Source organism: Pelodiscus sinensis, chromosome 25 (genome assembly GCF_049634645.1).
Source record: "Pelodiscus sinensis isolate JC-2024 chromosome 25, ASM4963464v1, whole genome shotgun sequence".
NCBI classification, from domain to species: Eukaryota; Metazoa; Chordata; order Testudines; family Trionychidae; genus Pelodiscus; species Pelodiscus sinensis.
This window is the reverse complement of record NC_134735.1, coordinates 13,020,680-13,038,625: the sequence shown is the minus strand read 5'-3', so window position 1 is coordinate 13,038,625 and position 17,946 is coordinate 13,020,680. Positions and strand designations below refer to the sequence as shown.

The 17,946-nt window shown below is 64.3% G+C and overlaps 28 non-coding genes across 28 annotated transcripts; all 28 read right to left on the bottom strand.

The window, feature by feature from the left end:
* Positions 1 to 206: 206 nt before the first annotated feature.
* Positions 207 to 278, bottom strand: TRNAD-GUC (transfer RNA aspartic acid (anticodon GUC)). Its single transcript has one exon. It is a non-coding gene; the product is annotated as a tRNA-Asp (tRNA).
* A 585-nt stretch (positions 279 to 863) lies between these two features.
* Positions 864 to 935, bottom strand: TRNAH-GUG (transfer RNA histidin (anticodon GUG)). The gene has a single exon. It is a non-coding gene; the product is annotated as a tRNA-His (tRNA).
* Positions 936 to 1,359: 424 nt separating this feature from the next.
* On the bottom strand, positions 1,360 to 1,431 carry TRNAD-GUC (transfer RNA aspartic acid (anticodon GUC)). The gene has a single exon. It is a non-coding gene; the product is annotated as a tRNA-Asp (tRNA).
* A 585-nt stretch (positions 1,432 to 2,016) lies between these two features.
* Positions 2,017 to 2,088, bottom strand: TRNAH-GUG (transfer RNA histidin (anticodon GUG)). Its single transcript has one exon. It is a non-coding gene; the product is annotated as a tRNA-His (tRNA).
* Positions 2,089 to 2,512: 424 nt separating this feature from the next.
* TRNAD-GUC (transfer RNA aspartic acid (anticodon GUC)) lies at positions 2,513 to 2,584 on the bottom strand. The gene has a single exon. It is a non-coding gene; the product is annotated as a tRNA-Asp (tRNA).
* A 585-nt stretch (positions 2,585 to 3,169) lies between these two features.
* Positions 3,170 to 3,241, bottom strand: TRNAH-GUG (transfer RNA histidin (anticodon GUG)). Its single transcript has one exon. It is a non-coding gene; the product is annotated as a tRNA-His (tRNA).
* Positions 3,242 to 3,665: 424 nt separating this feature from the next.
* On the bottom strand, positions 3,666 to 3,737 carry TRNAD-GUC (transfer RNA aspartic acid (anticodon GUC)). Its single transcript has one exon. It is a non-coding gene; the product is annotated as a tRNA-Asp (tRNA).
* A 585-nt stretch (positions 3,738 to 4,322) lies between these two features.
* On the bottom strand, positions 4,323 to 4,394 carry TRNAH-GUG (transfer RNA histidin (anticodon GUG)). The gene has a single exon. It is a non-coding gene; the product is annotated as a tRNA-His (tRNA).
* A 424-nt stretch (positions 4,395 to 4,818) lies between these two features.
* Positions 4,819 to 4,890, bottom strand: TRNAD-GUC (transfer RNA aspartic acid (anticodon GUC)). The gene has a single exon. It is a non-coding gene; the product is annotated as a tRNA-Asp (tRNA).
* Positions 4,891 to 5,475: 585 nt separating this feature from the next.
* On the bottom strand, positions 5,476 to 5,547 carry TRNAH-GUG (transfer RNA histidin (anticodon GUG)). Its single transcript has one exon. It is a non-coding gene; the product is annotated as a tRNA-His (tRNA).
* A 424-nt stretch (positions 5,548 to 5,971) lies between these two features.
* Positions 5,972 to 6,043, bottom strand: TRNAD-GUC (transfer RNA aspartic acid (anticodon GUC)). The gene has a single exon. It is a non-coding gene; the product is annotated as a tRNA-Asp (tRNA).
* A 585-nt stretch (positions 6,044 to 6,628) lies between these two features.
* TRNAH-GUG (transfer RNA histidin (anticodon GUG)) lies at positions 6,629 to 6,700 on the bottom strand. Its single transcript has one exon. It is a non-coding gene; the product is annotated as a tRNA-His (tRNA).
* Positions 6,701 to 7,124: 424 nt separating this feature from the next.
* TRNAD-GUC (transfer RNA aspartic acid (anticodon GUC)) lies at positions 7,125 to 7,196 on the bottom strand. The gene has a single exon. It is a non-coding gene; the product is annotated as a tRNA-Asp (tRNA).
* A 1,081-nt stretch (positions 7,197 to 8,277) lies between these two features.
* Positions 8,278 to 8,349, bottom strand: TRNAD-GUC (transfer RNA aspartic acid (anticodon GUC)). Its single transcript has one exon. It is a non-coding gene; the product is annotated as a tRNA-Asp (tRNA).
* A 1,075-nt stretch (positions 8,350 to 9,424) lies between these two features.
* Positions 9,425 to 9,496, bottom strand: TRNAD-GUC (transfer RNA aspartic acid (anticodon GUC)). Its single transcript has one exon. It is a non-coding gene; the product is annotated as a tRNA-Asp (tRNA).
* Positions 9,497 to 10,081: 585 nt separating this feature from the next.
* On the bottom strand, positions 10,082 to 10,153 carry TRNAH-GUG (transfer RNA histidin (anticodon GUG)). Its single transcript has one exon. It is a non-coding gene; the product is annotated as a tRNA-His (tRNA).
* A 424-nt stretch (positions 10,154 to 10,577) lies between these two features.
* Positions 10,578 to 10,649, bottom strand: TRNAD-GUC (transfer RNA aspartic acid (anticodon GUC)). The gene has a single exon. It is a non-coding gene; the product is annotated as a tRNA-Asp (tRNA).
* A 585-nt stretch (positions 10,650 to 11,234) lies between these two features.
* On the bottom strand, positions 11,235 to 11,306 carry TRNAH-GUG (transfer RNA histidin (anticodon GUG)). Its single transcript has one exon. It is a non-coding gene; the product is annotated as a tRNA-His (tRNA).
* A 424-nt stretch (positions 11,307 to 11,730) lies between these two features.
* TRNAD-GUC (transfer RNA aspartic acid (anticodon GUC)) lies at positions 11,731 to 11,802 on the bottom strand. Its single transcript has one exon. It is a non-coding gene; the product is annotated as a tRNA-Asp (tRNA).
* Positions 11,803 to 12,387: 585 nt separating this feature from the next.
* TRNAH-GUG (transfer RNA histidin (anticodon GUG)) lies at positions 12,388 to 12,459 on the bottom strand. The gene has a single exon. It is a non-coding gene; the product is annotated as a tRNA-His (tRNA).
* A 424-nt stretch (positions 12,460 to 12,883) lies between these two features.
* On the bottom strand, positions 12,884 to 12,955 carry TRNAD-GUC (transfer RNA aspartic acid (anticodon GUC)). Its single transcript has one exon. It is a non-coding gene; the product is annotated as a tRNA-Asp (tRNA).
* Positions 12,956 to 13,540: 585 nt separating this feature from the next.
* Positions 13,541 to 13,612, bottom strand: TRNAH-GUG (transfer RNA histidin (anticodon GUG)). Its single transcript has one exon. It is a non-coding gene; the product is annotated as a tRNA-His (tRNA).
* A 424-nt stretch (positions 13,613 to 14,036) lies between these two features.
* Positions 14,037 to 14,108, bottom strand: TRNAD-GUC (transfer RNA aspartic acid (anticodon GUC)). The gene has a single exon. It is a non-coding gene; the product is annotated as a tRNA-Asp (tRNA).
* Positions 14,109 to 14,693: 585 nt separating this feature from the next.
* TRNAH-GUG (transfer RNA histidin (anticodon GUG)) lies at positions 14,694 to 14,765 on the bottom strand. The gene has a single exon. It is a non-coding gene; the product is annotated as a tRNA-His (tRNA).
* Positions 14,766 to 15,189: 424 nt separating this feature from the next.
* TRNAD-GUC (transfer RNA aspartic acid (anticodon GUC)) lies at positions 15,190 to 15,261 on the bottom strand. Its single transcript has one exon. It is a non-coding gene; the product is annotated as a tRNA-Asp (tRNA).
* Positions 15,262 to 16,342: 1,081 nt separating this feature from the next.
* On the bottom strand, positions 16,343 to 16,414 carry TRNAD-GUC (transfer RNA aspartic acid (anticodon GUC)). Its single transcript has one exon. It is a non-coding gene; the product is annotated as a tRNA-Asp (tRNA).
* A 585-nt stretch (positions 16,415 to 16,999) lies between these two features.
* On the bottom strand, positions 17,000 to 17,071 carry TRNAH-GUG (transfer RNA histidin (anticodon GUG)). Its single transcript has one exon. It is a non-coding gene; the product is annotated as a tRNA-His (tRNA).
* A 424-nt stretch (positions 17,072 to 17,495) lies between these two features.
* Positions 17,496 to 17,567, bottom strand: TRNAD-GUC (transfer RNA aspartic acid (anticodon GUC)). Its single transcript has one exon. It is a non-coding gene; the product is annotated as a tRNA-Asp (tRNA).
* Positions 17,568 to 17,946: the final 379 nt, after the last annotated feature.

Genomic DNA, 17,946 nt, shown 5'->3' with positions numbered 1-17,946 from the left:
CAGTCTGCCCCTTTGTCGCTCTGCAGCGTGCGCTCCACGGGCGTGTCTTGCCGTCAGGCTACGGCAAGGGCAAGCCGGAGCCGGTGGCTTTGCAGGCTCCTTGTCTCTCTGCGGGTAAGAATCACCCTGCCGGGGCGGGAGTGCTGCTTGCCGTGCGGGGCAGGCGGCATCTCTCTGCCTCCGGGCAAAAAGGGGAGGGTGGCGCTCTCCCCGTCGGGGAATCGAACCCCGGTCTCCCGCGTGACAGGCGGGGATACTCACCACTATACTAACGAGGAAAGGAGCAGGGCCTCTTGCGCCAGCCTGCTCTGCCGCACTACCTATGGCCTCTGCACCCCACAGCCGCCCCGAGCAACAGCCCCGCTTCCGCTTCCTCACTTGGCCTTCCAACACCCCTGGGCTGCACGCGCCCACAGCCCTCTCCTACTTCTACCACCCTTGCTCTGACCACGAGGCCTTGGGGGCGCTACTCACCTCCCCTCTTCCCACACTTGCCCTCCTCACCACCTTCTCCCTCCTCTCACAACCCTTCCTTCCTGCCCTCCCCTTTCCTCACATGCCACGCCCTCAGCCACGGCAGCCCTTGGCCTTCCAAGCGCTTCAGCTTCTCAGGCCCGCACAGCCTTCCTTTCCTTTCCGCGCCCGCTGCACCCACCTTCCAAGCACAGCGCTTTCCAGGAGGGAAGGAGCTGCTCATGGACTCTGGCACCCAGGAAGGAAGGAAGGAAGGAGTCCCCCTGCTCGCCTTGCCACCCGTCCGCTCCACTCCCAAGCCCAAGCCCAAGCCAGGGACAGCTGCTGGCCCTCTGTGCACTCGGGCGCAAGCAGGCTGCCGCTCTGAAGATCCCTCACTAAAAAAGCCATGCCGTGACTCGGATTCGAACCGAGGTTGCTGCGGCCACAGCACAGAGTACTAACCACTATACGACCACGGCCGGGACGCAAGCTCAGCCGCACCTGAGCCGTGAAGGCTCAGCTCTGCGCTCGCACAAAGGCCGCCTCCCTCACCTAGGCCGGGGGATACTTCTCAAGTCTCCCTGGGACTCTCACACTCCACACCATTCCCAAAGGAGAAGAAGACCGGAGACCGGCCTGCTGCCGCTCCGCTTTTCTCTCTCCGTCGCCACCCTCATGCTCCTCGTGCCCTCGGCCACAGTCTGCCCCTTTGTCGCTCTGCAGCGTGCGCTCCACGGGCGTGTCTTGCCGTCAGGCTACGGCAAGGGCAAGCCGGAGCCGGTGGCTTTGCAGGCTCCTTGTCTCTCTGCGGGTAAGAATCACCCTGCCGGGGCGGGAGTGCTGCTTGCCGTGCGGGGCAGGCGGCATCTCTCTGCCTCCGGGCAAAAAGGGGAGGGTGGCGCTCTCCCCGTCGGGGAATCGAACCCCGGTCTCCCGCGTGACAGGCGGGGATACTCACCACTATACTAACGAGGAAAGGAGCAGGGCCTCTTGCTCCAGCCTGCTCTGCCGCACTACCTATGGCCTCTGCACCCCACAGCCGCCCCGAGCAACAGCCCCGCTTCCGCTTCCTCACTTGGCCTTCCAACACCCCTGGGCTGCACGCGCCCACAGCCCTCTCCTACTTCTACCACCCTTGCTCTGACCACGAGGCCTTGGGGGCGCTACTCACCTCCCCTCTTCCCACACTTGCCCTCCTCACCACCTTCTCCCTCCTCTCACAACCCTTCCTTCCTGCCCTCCCCTTTCCTCACATGCCACGCCCTCAGCCACGGCAGCCCTTGGCCTTCCAAGCGCTTCAGCTTCTCAGGCCCGCACAGCCTTCCTTTCCTTTCCGCGCCCGCTGCACCCACCTTCCAAGCACAGCGCTTTCCAGGAGGGAAGGAGCTGCTCATGGACTCTGGCACCCGGGAAGGAAGGAAGGAAGGAGTCCCCCTGCTCGCCTTGCCACCCGTCCGCTCCACTCCCAAGCCCAAGCCCAAGCCAGGGACAGCTGCTGGCCCTCTGTGCACTCGGGCGCAAGCAGGCTGCCGCTCTGAAGATCCCTCACTAAAAAAGCCATGCCGTGACTCGGATTCGAACCGAGGTTGCTGCGGCCACAGCACAGAGTACTAACCACTATACGACCACGGCCGGGACGCAAGCTCAGCCGCACCTGAGCCGTGAAGGCTCAGCTCTGAGCTCGCACAAAGGCCGCCTCCCTCACCTAGGCCGGGGGATACTTCTCAAGTCTCCCTGGGACTCTCACACTCCACACCATTCCCAAAGGAGAAGAAGACCGGAGACCGGCCTGCTGCCGCTCCGCTTTTCTCTCTCCGTCGCCACCCTCATGCTCCTCGTGCCCTCGGCCACAGTCTGCCCCTTTGTCGCTCTGCAGCGTGCGCTCCACGGGCGTGTCTTGCCGTCAGGCTACGGCAAGGGCAAGCCGGAGCCGGTGGCTTTGCAGGCTCCTTGTCTCTCTGCGGGTAAGAATCACCCTGCCGGGGCGGGAGTGCTGCTTGCCGTGCGGGGCAGGCGGCATCTCTCTGCCTCCGGGCAAAAAGGGGAGGGTGGCGCTCTCCCCGTCGGGGAATCGAACCCCGGTCTCCCGCGTGACAGGCGGGGATACTCACCACTATACTAACGAGGAAAGGAGCAGGGCCTCTTGCTCCAGCCTGCTCTGCTGCACTACCTATGGCCTCTGCACCCCACAGCCGCCCCGAGCAACAGCCCCGCTTCCGCTTCCTCACTTGGCCTTCCAACACCCCTGGGCTGCACGCGCCCACAGCCCTCTCCTACTTCTACCACCCTTGCTCTGACCACGAGGCCTTGGGGGCGCTACTCACCTCCCCTCTTCCCACACTTGCCCTCCTCACCACCTTCTCCCTCCTCTCACAACCCTTCCTTCCTGCCCTCCCCTTTCCTCACATGCCACGCCCTCAGCCACGGCAGCCCTTGGCCTTCCAAGCGCTTCAGCTTCTCAGGCCCGCACAGCCTTCCTTTCCTTTCCGCGCCCGCTGCACCCACCTTCCAAGCACAGCGCTTTCCAGGAGGGAAGGAGCTGCTCATGGACTCTGGCACCCGGGAAGGAAGGAAGGAAGGAGTCCCCCTGCTCGCCTTGCCACCCGTCCGCTCCACTCCCAAGCCCAAGCCCAAGCCAGGGACAGCTGCTGGCCCTCTGTGCACTCGGGCGCAAGCAGGCTGCCGCTCTGAAGATCCCTCACTAAAAAAGCCATGCCGTGACTCGGATTCGAACCGAGGTTGCTGCGGCCACAGCACAGAGTACTAACCACTATACGACCACGGCCGGGACGCAAGCTCAGCCGCACCTGAGCCGTGAAGGCTCAGCTCTGCGCTCGCACAAAGGCCGCCTCCCTCACCTAGGCCGGGGGATACTTCTCAAGTCTCCCTGGGACTCTCACACTCCACACCATTCCCAAAGGAGAAGAAGACCGGAGACCGGCCTGCTGCCGCTCCGCTTTTCTCTCTCCGTCGCCACCCTCATGCTCCTCGTGCCCTCGGCCACAGTCTGCCCCTTTGTCGCTCTGCAGCGTGCGCTCCACGGGCGTGTCTTGCCGTCAGGCTACGGCAAGGGCAAGCCGGAGCCGGTGGCTTTGCAGGCTCCTTGTCTCTCTGCGGGTAAGAATCACCCTGCCGGGGCGGGAGTGCTGCTTGCCGTGCGGGGCAGGCGGCATCTCTCTGCCTCCGGGCAAAAAGGGGAGGGTGGCGCTCTCCCCGTCGGGGAATCGAACCCCGGTCTCCCGCGTGACAGGCGGGGATACTCACCACTATACTAACGAGGAAAGGAGCAGGGCCTCTTGCTCCAGCCTGCTCTGCCGCACTACCTATGGCCTCTGCACCCCACAGCCGCCCCGAGCAACAGCCCCGCTTCCGCTTCCTCACTTGGCCTTCCAACACCCCTGGGCTGCACGCGCCCACAGCCCTCTCCTACTTCTACCACCCTTGCTCTGACCACGAGGCCTTGGGGGCGCTACTCACCTCCCCTCTTCCCACACTTGCCCTCCTCACCACCTTCTCCCTCCTCTCACAACCCTTCCTTCCTGCCCTCCCCTTTCCTCACATGCCACGCCCTCAGCCACGGCAGCCCTTGGCCTTCCAAGCGCTTCAGCTTCTCAGGCCCGCACAGCCTTCCTTTCCTTTCCGCGCCCGCTGCACCCACCTTCCAAGCACAGCGCTTTCCAGGAGGGAAGGAGCTGCTCATGGACTCTGGCACCCAGGAAGGAAGGAAGGAAGGAGTCCCCCTGCTCGCCTTGCCACCCGTCCGCTCCACTCCCAAGCCCAAGCCCAAGCCAGGGACAGCTGCTGGCCCTCTGTGCACTCGGGCGCAAGCAGGCTGCCGCTCTGAAGATCCCTCACTAAAAAAGCCATGCCGTGACTCGGATTCGAACCGAGGTTGCTGCGGCCACAGCACAGAGTACTAACCACTATACGACCACGGCCGGGACGCAAGCTCAGCCGCACCTGAGCCGTGAAGGCTCAGCTCTGCGCTCGCACAAAGGCCGCCTCCCTCACCTAGGCCGGGGGATACTTCTCAAGTCTCCCTGGGACTCTCACACTCCACACCATTCCCAAAGGAGAAGAAGACCGGAGACCGGCCTGCTGCCGCTCCGCTTTTCTCTCTCCGTCGCCACCCTCATGCTCCTCGTGCCCTCGGCCACAGTCTGCCCCTTTGTCGCTCTGCAGCGTGCGCTCCACGGGCGTGTCTTGCCGTCAGGCTACGGCAAGGGCAAGCCGGAGCCGGTGGCTTTGCAGGCTCCTTGTCTCTCTGCGGGTAAGAATCACCCTGCCGGGGCGGGAGTGCTGCTTGCCGTGCGGGGCAGGCGGCATCTCTCTGCCTCCGGGCAAAAAGGGGAGGGTGGCGCTCTCCCCGTCGGGGAATCGAACCCCGGTCTCCCGCGTGACAGGCGGGGATACTCACCACTATACTAACGAGGAAAGGAGCAGGGCCTCTTGCTCCAGCCTGCTCTGCCGCACTACCTATGGCCTCTGCACCCCACAGCCGCCCCGAGCAACAGCCCCGCTTCCGCTTCCTCACTTGGCCTTCCAACACCCCTGGGCTGCACGCGCCCACAGCCCTCTCCTACTTCTACCACCCTTGCTCTGACCACGAGGCCTTGGGGGCGCTACTCACCTCCCCTCTTCCCACACTTGCCCTCCTCACCACCTTCTCCCTCCTCTCACAACCCTTCCTTCCTGCCCTCCCCTTTCCTCACATGCCACGCCCTCAGCCACGGCAGCCCTTGGCCTTCCAAGCGCTTCAGCTTCTCAGGCCCGCACAGCCTTCCTTTCCTTTCCGCGCCCGCTGCACCCACCTTCCAAGCACAGCGCTTTCCAGGAGGGAAGGAGCTGCTCATGGACTCTGGCACCCAGGAAGGAAGGAAGGAAGGAGTCCCCCTGCTCGCCTTGCCACCCGTCCGCTCCACTCCCAAGCCCAAGCCCAAGCCAGGGACAGCTGCTGGCCCTCTGTGCACTCGGGCGCAAGCAGGCTGCCGCTCTGAAGATCCCTCACTAAAAAAGCCATGCCGTGACTCGGATTCGAACCGAGGTTGCTGCGGCCACAGCACAGAGTACTAACCACTATACGACCACGGCCGGGACGCAAGCTCAGCCGCACCTGAGCCGTGAAGGCTCAGCTCTGCGCTCGCACAAAGGCCGCCTCCCTCACCTAGGCCGGGGGATACTTCTCAAGTCTCCCTGGGACTCTCACACTCCACACCATTCCCAAAGGAGAAGAAGACCGGAGACCGGCCTGCTGCCGCTCCGCTTTTCTCTCTCCGTCGCCACCCTCATGCTCCTCGTGCCCTCGGCCACAGTCTGCCCCTTTGTCGCTCTGCAGCGTGCGCTCCACGGGCGTGTCTTGCCGTCAGGCTACGGCAAGGGCAAGCCGGAGCCGGTGGCTTTGCAGGCTCCTTGTCTCTCTGCGGGTAAGAATCACCCTGCCGGGGCGGGAGTGCTGCTTGCCGTGCGGGGCAGGCGGCATCTCTCTGCCTCCGGGCAAAAAGGGGAGGGTGGCGCTCTCCCCGTCGGGGAATCGAACCCCGGTCTCCCGCGTGACAGGCGGGGATACTCGCCACTATACTAACGAGGAAAGGAGCAGGGCCTCTTGCGCCAGCCTGCTCTGCCGCACTACCTATGGCCTCTGCACCCCACAGCCGCCCCGAGCAACAGCCCCGCTTCCGCTTCCTCACTTGGCCTTCCAACACCCCTGGGCTGCACGCGCCCACAGCCCTCTCCTACTTCTACCACCCTTGCTCTGACCACGAGGCCTTGGGGGCGCTACTCACCTCCCCTCTTCCCACACTTGCCCTCCTCACCACCTTCTCCCTCCTCTCACAACCCTTCCTTCCTGCCCTCCCCTTTCCTCACATGCCACGCCCTCAGCCACGGCAGCCCTTGGCCTTCCAAGCGCTTCAGCTTCTCAGGCCCGCACAGCCTTCCTTTCCTTTCCGCGCCCGCTGCACCCACCTTCCAAGCACAGCGCTTTCCAGGAGGGAAGGAGCTGCTCATGGACTCTGGCACCCAGGAAGGAAGGAAGGAAGGAGTCCCCCTGCTCGCCTTGCCACCCGTCCGCTCCACTCCCAAGCCCAAGCCCAAGCCAGGGACAGCTGCTGGCCCTCTGTGCACTCGGGCGCAAGCAGGCTGCCGCTCTGAAGATCCCTCACTAAAAAAGCCATGCCGTGACTCGGATTCGAACCGAGGTTGCTGCGGCCACAGCACAGAGTACTAACCACTATACGACCACGGCCGGGACGCAAGCTCAGCCGCACCTGAGCCGTGAAGGCTCAGCTCTGCGCTCGCACAAAGGCCGCCTCCCTCACCTAGGCCGGGGGATACTTCTCAAGTCTCCCTGGGACTCTCACACTCCACACCATTCCCAAAGGAGAAGAAGACCGGAGACCGGCCTGCTGCCGCTCCGCTTTTCTCTCTCCGTCGCCACCCTCATGCTCCTCGTGCCCTCGGCCACAGTCTGCCCCTTTGTCGCTCTGCAGCGTGCGCTCCACGGGCGTGTCTTGCCGTCAGGCTACGGCAAGGGCAAGCCGGAGCCGGTGGCTTTGCAGGCTCCTTGTCTCTCTGCGGGTAAGAATCACCCTGCCGGGGCGGGAGTGCTGCTTGCCGTGCGGGGCAGGCGGCATCTCTCTGCCTCCGGGCAAAAAGGGGAGGGTGGCGCTCTCCCCGTCGGGGAATCGAACCCCGGTCTCCCGCGTGACAGGCGGGGATACTCGCCACTATACTAACGAGGAAAGGAGCAGGGCCTCTTGCTCCAGCCTGCTCTGCCGCACTACCTATGGCCTCTGCAGCCCACAGCCGCCCCGAGCAACAGCCCCGCTTCCGCTTCCTCACTTGGCCTTCCAACACCCCTGGGCTGCACGCGCCCACAGCCCTCTCCTACTTCTACCACCCTTGCTCTGACCACGAGGCCTTGGGGGCGCTACTCACCTCCCCTCTTCCCACACTTGCCCTCCTCACCACCTTCTCCCTCCTCTCACAACCCTTCCTTCCTGCCCTCCCCTTTCCTCACATGCCACGCCCTCAGCCACGGCAGCCCTTGGCCTTCCAAGCGCTTCAGCTTCTCAGGCCCGCACAGCCTTCCTTTCCTTTCCGCGCCCGCTGCACCCACCTTCCAAGCACAGCGCTTTCCAGGAGGGAAGGAGCTGCTCATGGACTCTGGCACCCAGGAAGGAAGGAAGGAAGGAGTCCCCCTGCTCGCCTTGCCACCCGTCCGCTCCACTCCCAAGCCCAAGCCCAAGCCAGGGACAGCTGCTGGCCCTCTGTGCACTCGGGCGCAAGCAGGCTGCCGCTCTGAAGATCCCTCACTAAAAAAGCCATGCCGTGACTCCGATTCGAACCGAGGTTGCTGCGGCCACAGCACAGAGTACTAACCACTATACGACCACGGCCGGGACGCAAGCTCAGCCGCACCTGAGCCGTGAAGGCTCAGCTCTGCGCTCGCACAAAGGCCGCCTCCCTCACCTAGGCCGGGGGATACTTCTCAAGTCTCCCTGGGACTCTCACACTCCACACCATTCCCAAAGGAGAAGAAGACCGGAGACCGGCCTGCTGCCGCTCCGCTTTTCTCTCTCCGTCGCCACCCTCATGCTCCTCGTGCCCTCGGCCACAGTCTGCCCCTTTGTCGCTCTGCAGCGTGCGCTCCACGGGCGTGTCTTGCCGTCAGGCTACGGCAAGGGCAAGCCGGAGCCGGTGGCTTTGCAGGCTCCTTGTCTCTCTGCGGGTAAGAATCACCCTGCCGGGGCGGGAGTGCTGCTTGCCGTGCGGGGCAGGCGGCATCTCTCTGCCTCCGGGCAAAAAGGGGAGGGTGGCGCTCTCCCCGTCGGGGAATCGAACCCCGGTCTCCCGCGTGACAGGCGGGGATACTCGCCACTATACTAACGAGGAAAGGAGCAGGGCCTCTTGCTCCAGCCTGCTCTGCCGCACTACCTATGGCCTCTGCACCCCACAGCCGCCCCGAGCAACAGCCCCGCTTCCGCTTCCTCACTTGGCCTTCCAACACCCCTGGGCTGCACGCGCCCACAGCCCTCTCCTACTTCTACCACCCTTGCTCTGACCACGAGGCCTTGGGGGCGCTACTCACCTCCCCTCTTCCCACACTTGCCCTCCTCACCACCTTCTCCCTCCTCTCACAACCCTTCCTTCCTGCCCTCCCCTTTCCTCACATGCCACGCCCTCAGCCACGGCAGCCCTTGGCCTTCCAAGCGCTTCAGCTTCTCAGGCCCGCACAGCCTTCCTTTCCTTTCCGCGCCCGCTGCACCCACCTTCCAAGCACAGCGCTTTCCAGGAGGGAAGGAGCTGCTCATGGACTCTGGCACCCAGGAAGGAAGGAAGGAAGGAGTCCCCCTGCTCGCCTTGCCACCCGTCCGCTCCACTCCCAAGCCCAAGCCCGGGACAGCTGCTGGCCCTCTGTGCACTCGGGCGCAAGCAGGCTGCCGCTCTGAAGATCCCTCACTAAAAAAGCCATGCCGTGACTCCGATTCGAACCGAGGTTGCTGCGGCCACAGCACAGAGTACTAACCACTATACGACCACGGCCGGGACGCAAGCTCAGCCGCACCTGAGCCGTGAAGGCTCAGCTCTGCGCTCGCACAAAGGCCGCCTCCCTCACCTAGGCCGGGGGATACTTCTCAAGTCTCCCTGGGACTCTCACACTCCACACCATTCCCAAAGGAGAAGAAGACCGGAGACCGGCCTGCTGCCGCTCCGCTTTTCTCTCTCCGTCGCCACCCTCATGCTCCTCGTGCCCTCGGCCACAGTCTGCCCCTTTGTCGCTCTGCAGCGTGCGCTCCACGGGCGTGTCTTGCCGTCAGGCTACGGCAAGGGCAAGCCGGAGCCGGTGGCTTTGCAGGCTCCTTGTCTCTCTGCGGGTAAGAATCACCCTGCCGGGGCGGGAGTGCTGCTTGCCGTGCGGGGCAGGCGGCATCTCTCTGCCTCCGGGCAAAAAGGGGAGGGTGGCGCTCTCCCCGTCGGGGAATCGAACCCCGGTCTCCCGCGTGACAGGCGGGGATACTCACCACTATACTAACGAGGAAAGGAGCAGGGCCTCTTGCTCCAGCCTGCTCTGCCGCACTACCTATGGCCTCTGCACCCCACAGCCGCCCCGAGCAACAGCCCCGCTTCCGCTTCCTCACTTGGCCTTCCAACACCCCTGGGCTGCACGCGCCCACAGCCCTCTCCTACTTCTACCACCCTTGCTCTGACCACGAGGCCTTGGGGGCGCTACTCACCTCCCCTCTTCCCACACTTGCCCTCCTCACCACCTTCTCCCTCCTCTCACAACCCTTCCTTCCTGCCCTCCCCTTTCCTCACATGCCACGCCCTCAGCCACGGCAGCCCTTGGCCTTCCAAGCGCTTCAGCTTCTCAGGCCCGCACAGCCTTCCTTTCCTTTCCGCGCCCGCTGCACCCACCTTCCAAGCACAGCGCTTTCCAGGAGGGAAGGAGCTGCTCATGGACTCTGGCACCCAGGAAGGAAGGAAGGAAGGAGTCCCCCTGCTCGCCTTGCCACCCGTCCGCTCCACTCCCAAGCCCAAGCCCAAGCCAGGGACAGCTGCTGGCCCTCTGTGCACTCGGGCGCAAGCAGGCTGCCGCTCTGAAGATCCCTCACTAAAAAAGCCATGCCGTGACTCGGATTCGAACCGAGGTTGCTGCGGCCACAGCACAGAGTACTAACCACTATACGACCACGGCCGGGACGCAAGCTCAGCCGCACCTGAGCCGTGAAGGCTCAGCTCTGCGCTCGCACAAAGGCCGCCTCCCTCACCTAGGCCGGGGGATACTTCTCAAGTCTCCCTGGGACTCTCACACTCCACACCATTCCCAAAGGAGAAGAAGACCGGAGACCGGCCTGCTGCCGCTCCGCTTTTCTCTCTCCGTCGCCACCCTCATGCTCCTCGTGCCCTCGGCCACAGTCTGCCCCTTTGTCGCTCTGCAGCGTGCGCTCCACGGGCGTGTCTTGCCGTCAGGCTACGGCAAGGGCAAGCCGGAGCCGGTGGCTTTGCAGGCTCCTTGTCTCTCTGCGGGTAAGAATCACCCTGCCGGGGCGGGAGTGCTGCTTGCCGTGCGGGGCAGGCGGCATCTCTCTGCCTCCGGGCAAAAAGGGGAGGGTGGCGCTCTCCCCGTCGGGGAATCGAACCCCGGTCTCCCGCGTGACAGGCGGGGATACTCACCACTATACTAACGAGGAAAGGAGCAGGGCCTCTTGCTCCAGCCTGCTCTGCCGCACTACCTATGGCCTCTGCACCCCACAGCCGCCCCGAGCAACAGCCCCGCTTCCGCTTCCTCACTTGGCCTTCCAACACCCCTGGGCTGCACGCGCCCACAGCCCTCTCCTACTTCTACCACCCTTGCTCTGACCACGAGGCCTTGGGGGCGCTACTCACCTCCCCTCTTCCCACACTTGCCCTCCTCACCACCTTCTCCCTCCTCTCACAACCCTTCCTTCCTGCCCTCCCCTTTCCTCACATGCCACGCCCTCAGCCACGGCAGCCCTTGGCCTTCCAAGCGCTTCAGCTTCTCAGGCCCGCACAGCCTTCCTTTCCTTTCCGCGCCCGCTGCACCCACCTTCCAAGCACAGCGCTTTCCAGGAGGGAAGGAGCTGCTCATGGACTCTGGCACCCAGGAAGGAAGGAAGGAAGGAGTCCCCCTGCTCGCCTTGCCACCCGTCCGCTCCACTCCCAAGCCCAAGCCCAAGCCAGGGACAGCTGCTGGCCCTCTGTGCACTCGGGCGCAAGCAGGCTGCCGCTCTGAAGATCCCTCACTAAAAAAGCCATGCCGTGACTCGGATTCGAACCGAGGTTGCTGCGGCCACAGCACAGAGTACTAACCACTATACGACCACGGCCGGGACGCAAGCTCAGCCGCACCTGAGCCGTGAAGGCTCAGCTCTGCGCTCGCACAAAGGCCGCCTCCCTCACCTAGGCCGGGGGATACTTCTCAAGTCTCCCTGGGACTCTCACACTCCACACCATTCCCAAAGGAGAAGAAGACCGGAGACCGGCCTGCTGCCGCTCCGCTTTTCTCTCTCCGTCGCCACCCTCATGCTCCTCGTGCCCTCGGCCACAGTCTGCCCCTTTGTCGCTCTGCAGCGTGCGCTCCACGGGCGTGTCTTGCCGTCAGGCTACGGCAAGGGCAAGCCGGAGCCGGTGGCTTTGCAGGCTCCTTGTCTCTCTGCGGGTAAGAATCACCCTGCCGGGGCGGGAGTGCTGCTTGCCGTGCGGGGCAGGCGGCATCTCTCTGCCTCCGGGCAAAAAGGGGAGGGTGGCGCTCTCCCCGTCGGGGAATCGAACCCCGGTCTCCCGCGTGACAGGCGGGGATACTCACCACTATACTAACGAGGAAAGGAGCAGGGCCTCTTGCTCCAGCCTCCTCTGCCGCACTACCTATGGCCTCTGCACCCCACAGCCGCCCCGAGCAACAGCCCCGCTTCCGCTTCCTCACTTGGCCTTCCAACACCCCTGGGCTGCACGCGCCCACAGCCCTCTCCTACTTCTACCACCCTTGCTCTGACCACGAGGCCTTGGGGGCGCTACTCACCTCCCCTCTTCCCACACTTGCCCTCCTCACCACCTTCTCCCTCCTCTCACAACCCTTCCTTCCTGCCCTCCCCTTTCCTCACATGCCACGCCCTCAGCCACGGCAGCCCTTGGCCTTCCAAGCGCTTCAGCTTCTCAGGCCCGCACAGCCTTCCTTTCCTTTCCGCGCCCGCTGCACCCACCTTCCAAGCACAGCGCTTTCCAGGAGGGAAGGAGCTGCTCATGGACTCTGGCACCCAGGAAGGAAGGAAGGAAGGAGTCCCCCTGCTCGCCTTGCCACCCGTCCGCTCCACTCCCAAGCCCAAGCCCAAGCCAGGGACAGCTGCTGGCCCTCTGTGCACTCGGGCGCAAGCAGGCTGCCGCTCTGAAGATCCCTCACTAAAAAAGCCATGCCGTGACTCGGATTCGAACCGAGGTTGCTGCGGCCACAGCACAGAGTACTAACCACTATACGACCACGGCCGGGACGCAAGCTCAGCCGCACCTGAGCCGTGAAGGCTCAGCTCTGCGCTCGCACAAAGGCCGCCTCCCTCACCTAGGCCGGGGGATACTTCTCAAGTCTCCCTGGGACTCTCACACTCCACACCATTCCCAAAGGAGAAGAAGACCGGAGACCGGCCTGCTGCCGCTCCGCTTTTCTCTCTCCGTCGCCACCCTCATGCTCCTCGTGCCCTCGGCCACAGTCTGCCCCTTTGTCGCTCTGCAGCGTGCGCTCCACGGGCGTGTCTTGCCGTCAGGCTACGGCAAGGGCAAGCCGGAGCCGGTGGCTTTGCAGGCTCCTTGTCTCTCTGCGGGTAAGAATCACCCTGCCGGGGCGGGAGTGCTGCTTGCCGTGCGGGGCAGGCGGCATCTCTCTGCCTCCGGGCAAAAAGGGGAGGGTGGCGCTCTCCCCGTCGGGGAATCGAACCCCGGTCTCCCGCGTGACAGGCGGGGATACTCACCACTATACTAACGAGGAAAGGAGCAGGGCCTCTTGCTCCAGCCTGCTCTGCCGCACTACCTATGGCCTCTGCACCCCACAGCCGCCCCGAGCAACAGCCCCGCTTCCGCTTCCTCACTTGGCCTTCCAACACCCCTGGGCTGCACGCGCCCACAGCCCTCTCCTACTTCTACCACCCTTGCTCTGACCACGAGGCCTTGGGGGCGCTACTCACCTCCCCTCTTCCCACACTTGCCCTCCTCACCACCTTCTCCCTCCTCTCACAACCCTTCCTTCCTGCCCTCCCCTTTCCTCACATGCCACGCCCTCAGCCACGGCAGCCCTTGGCCTTCCAAGCGCTTCAGCTTCTCAGGCCCGCACAGCCTTCCTTTCCTTTCCGCGCCCGCTGCACCCACCTTCCAAGCACAGCGCTTTCCAGGAGGGAAGGAGCTGCTCATGGACTCTGGCACCCAGGAAGGAAGGAAGGAAGGAGTCCCCCTGCTCGCCTTGCCACCCGTCCGCTCCACTCCCAAGCCCAAGCCCAAGCCAGGGACAGCTGCTGGCCCTCTGTGCACTCGGGCGCAAGCAGGCTGCCGCTCTGAAGATCCCTCACTAAAAAAGCCATGCCGTGACTCGGATTCGAACCGAGGTTGCTGCGGCCACAGCACAGAGTACTAACCACTATACGACCACGGCCGGGACGCAAGCTCAGCCGCACCTGAGCCGTGAAGGCTCAGCTCTGCGCTCGCACAAAGGCCGCCTCCCTCACCTAGGCCGGGGGATACTTCTCAAGTCTCCCTGGGACTCTCACACTCCACACCATTCCCAAAGGAGAAGAAGACCGGAGACCGGCCTGCTGCCGCTCCGCTTTTCTCTCTCCGTCGCCACCCTCATGCTCCTCGTGCCCTCGGCCACAGTCTGCCCCTTTGTCGCTCTGCAGCGTGCGCTCCACGGGCGTGTCTTGCCGTCAGGCTACGGCAAGGGCAAGCCGGAGCCGGTGGCTTTGCAGGCTCCTTGTCTCTCTGCGGGTAAGAATCACCCTGCCGGGGCGGGAGTGCTGCTTGCCGTGCGGGGCAGGCGGCATCTCTCTGCCTCCGGGCAAAAAGGGGAGGGTGGCGCTCTCCCCGTCGGGGAATCGAACCCCGGTCTCCCGCGTGACAGGCGGGGATACGCACCACTATACTAACGAGGAAAGGAGCAGGGCCTCTTGCTCCAGCCTGCTCTGCCGCACTACCTATGGCCTCTGCACCCCACAGCCGCCCCGAGCAACAGCCCCGCTTCCGCTTCCTCACTTGGCCTTCCAACACCCCTGGGCTGCACGCGCCCACAGCCCTCTCCTACTTCTACCACCCTTGCTCTGACCACGAGGCCTTGGGGGCGCTACTCACCTCCCCTCTTCCCACACTTGCCCTCCTCACCACCTTCTCCCTCCTCTCACAACCCTTCCTTCCTGCCCTCCCCTTTCCTCACATGCCACGCCCTCAGCCACGGCAGCCCTTGGCCTTCCAAGCGCTTCAGCTTCTCAGGCCCGCACAGCCTTCCTTTCCTTTCCGCGCCCGCTGCACCCACCTTCCAAGCACAGCGCTTTCCAGGAGGGAAGGAGCTGCTCATGGACTCTGGCACCCAGGAAGGAAGGAAGGAAGGAGTCCCCCTGCTCGCCTTGCCACCCGTCCGCTCCACTCCCAAGCCCAAGCCCAAGCCAGGGACAGCTGCTGGCCCTCTGTGCACTCGGGCGCAAGCAGGCTGCCGCTCTGAAGATCCCTCACTAAAAAAGCCATGCCGTGACTCGGATTCGAACCGAGGTTGCTGCGGCCACAGCACAGAGTACTAACCACTATACGACCACGGCCGGGACGCAAGCTCAGCCGCACCTGAGCCGTGAAGGCTCAGCTCTGCGCTCGCACAAAGGCCGCCTCCCTCACCTAGGCCGGGGGATACTTCTCAAGTCTCCCTGGGACTCTCACACTCCACACCATTCCCAAAGGAGAAGAAGACCGGAGACCGGCCTGCTGCCGCTCCGCTTTTCTCTCTCCGTCGCCACCCTCATGCTCCTCGTGCCCTCGGCCACAGTCTGCCCCTTTGTCGCTCTGCAGCGTGCGCTCCACGGGCGTGTCTTGCCGTCAGGCTACGGCAAGGGCAAGCCGGAGCCGGTGGCTTTGCAGGCTCCTTGTCTCTCTGCGGGTAAGAATCACCCTGCCGGGGCGGGAGTGCTGCTTGCCGTGCGGGGCAGGCGGCATCTCTCTGCCTCCGGGCAAAAAGGGGAGGGTGGCGCTCTCCCCGTCGGGGAATCGAACCCCGGTCTCCCGCGTGACAGGCGGGGATACTCACCACTATACTAACGAGGAAAGGAGCAGGGCCTCTTGCTCCAGCCTGCTCTGCCGCACTACCTATGGCCTCTGCACCCCACAGCCGCCCCGAGCAACAGCCCCGCTTCCGCTTCCTCACTTGGCCTTCCAACACCCCTGGGCTGCACGCGCCCACAGCCCTCTCCTACTTCTACCACCCTTGCTCTGACCACGAGGCCTTGGGGGCGCTACTCACCTCCCCTCTTCCCACACTTGCCCTCCTCACCACCTTCTCCCTCCTCTCACAACCCTTCCTTCCTGCCCTCCCCTTTCCTCACATGCCACGCCCTCAGCCACGGCAGCCCTTGGCCTTCCAAGCGCTTCAGCTTCTCAGGCCCGCACAGCCTTCCTTTCCTTTCCGCGCCCGCTGCACCCACCTTCCAAGCACAGCGCTTTCCAGGAGGGAAGGAGCTGCTCATGGACTCTGGCACCCAGGAAGGAAGGAAGGAAGGAGTCCCCCTGCTCGCCTTGCCACCCGTCCGCTCCACTCCCAAGCCCAAGCCCAAGCCAGGGACAGCTGCTGGCCCTCTGTGCACTCGGGCGCAAGCAGGCTGCCGCTCTGAAGATCCCTCACTAAAAAAGCCATACCGTGACTCGGATTCGAACCGAGGTTGCTGCGGCCACAGCACAGAGTACTAACCACTATACGACCACGGCCGGGACGCAAGCTCAGCCGCACCTGAGCCGTGAAGGCTCAGCTCTGCGCTCGCACAAAGGCCGCCTCCCTCACCTAGGCCGGGGGATACTTCTCAAGTCTCCCTGGGACTCTCACACTCCACACCATTCCCAAAGGAGAAGAAGACCGGAGACCGGCCTGCTGCCGCTCCGCTTTTCTCTCTCCGTCGCCACCCTCATGCTCCTCGTGCCCTCGGCCACAGTCTGCCCCTTTGTCGCTCTGCAGCGTGCGCTCCACGGGCGTGTCTTGCCGTCAGGCTACGGCAAGGGCAAGCCGGAGCCGGTGGCTTTGCAGGCTCCTTGTCTCTCTGCGGGTAAGAATCACCCTGCCGGGGCGGGAGTGCTGCTTGCCGTGCGGGGCAGGCGGCATCTCTCTGCCTCCGGGCAAAAAGGGGAGGGTGGCGCTCTCCCCGTCGGGGAATCGAACCCCGGTCTCCCGCGTGACAGGCGGGGATACGCACCACTATACTAACGAGGAAAGGAGCAGGGCCTCTTGCTCCAGCCTGCTCTGCCGCACTACCTATGGCCTCTGCACCCCACAGCCGCCCCGAGCAACAGCCCCGCTTCCGCTTCCTCACTTGGCCTTCCAACACCCCTGGGCTGCACGCGCCCACAGCCCTCTCCTACTTCTACCACCCTTGCTCTGACCACGAGGCCTTGGGGGCGCTACTCACCTCCCCTCTTCCCACACTTGCCCTCCTCACCACCTTCTCCCTCCTCTCACAACCCTTCCTTCCTGCCCTCCCCTTTCCTCACATGCCACGCCCTCAGCCACGGCAGCCCTTGGCCTTCCAAGCGCTTCAGCTTCTCAGGCCCGCACAGCCTTCCTTTCCTTTCCGCGCCCGCTGCACCCACCTTCCAAGCACAGCGCTTTCCAGGAGGGAAGGAGCTGCTCATGGACTCTGGCACCCAGGAAGGAAGGAAGGAAGGAGTCCCCCTGCTCGCCTTGCCACCCGTCCGCTCCACTCCCAAGCCCAAGCCCAAGCCAGGGACAGCTGCTGGCCCTCTGTGCACTCGGGCGCAAGCAGGCTGCCGCTCTGAAGATCCCTCACTAAAAAAGCCATGCCGTGACTCGGATTCGAACCGAGGTTGCTGCGGCCACAGCACAGAGTACTAACCACTATACGACCACGGCCGGGATGCAAGCTCAGCCGCACCTGAGCCGTGAAGGCTCAGCTCTGCGCTCGCACAAAGGCCGCCTCCCTCACCTAGGCCGGGGGATACTTCTCAAGTCTCCCTGGGACTCTCACACTCCACACCATTCCCAAAGGAGAAGAAGACCGGAGACCGGCCTGCTGCCGCTCCGCTTTTCTCTCTCCGTCGCCACCCTCATGCTCCTCGTGCCCTCGGCCACAGTCTGCCCCTTTGTCGCTCTGCAGCGTGCGCTCCACGGGCGTGTCTTGCCGTCAGGCTACGGCAAGGGCAAGCCGGAGCCGGTGGCTTTGCAGGCTCCTTGTCTCTCTGCGGGTAAGAATCACCCTGCCGGGGCGGGAGTGCTGCTTGCCGTGCGGGGCAGGCGGCATCTCTCTGCCTCCGGGCAAAAAGGGGAGGGTGGCGCTCTCCCCGTCGGGGAATCGAACCCCGGTCTCCCGCGTGACAGGCGGGGATACTCACCACTATACTAACGAGGAAAGGAGCAGGGCCTCTTGCTCCAGCCTGCTCTGCCGCACTACCTATGGCCTCTGCACCCCACAGCCGCCCCGAGCAACAGCCCCGCTTCCGCTTCCTCACTTGGCCTTCCAACACCCCTGGGCTGCACGCGCCCACAGCCCTCTCCTACTTCTACCACCCTTGCTCTGACCACGAGGCCTTGGGGGCGCTACTCACCTCCCCTCTTCCCACACTTGCCCTCCTCACCACCTTCTCCCTCCTCTCACAACCCTTCCTTCCTGCCCTCCCCTTTCCTCACATGCCACGCCCTCAGCCACGGCAGCCCTTGGCCTTCCAAGCGCTTCAGCTTCTCAGGCCCGCACAGCCTTCCTTTCCTTTCCGCGCCCGCTGCACCCACCT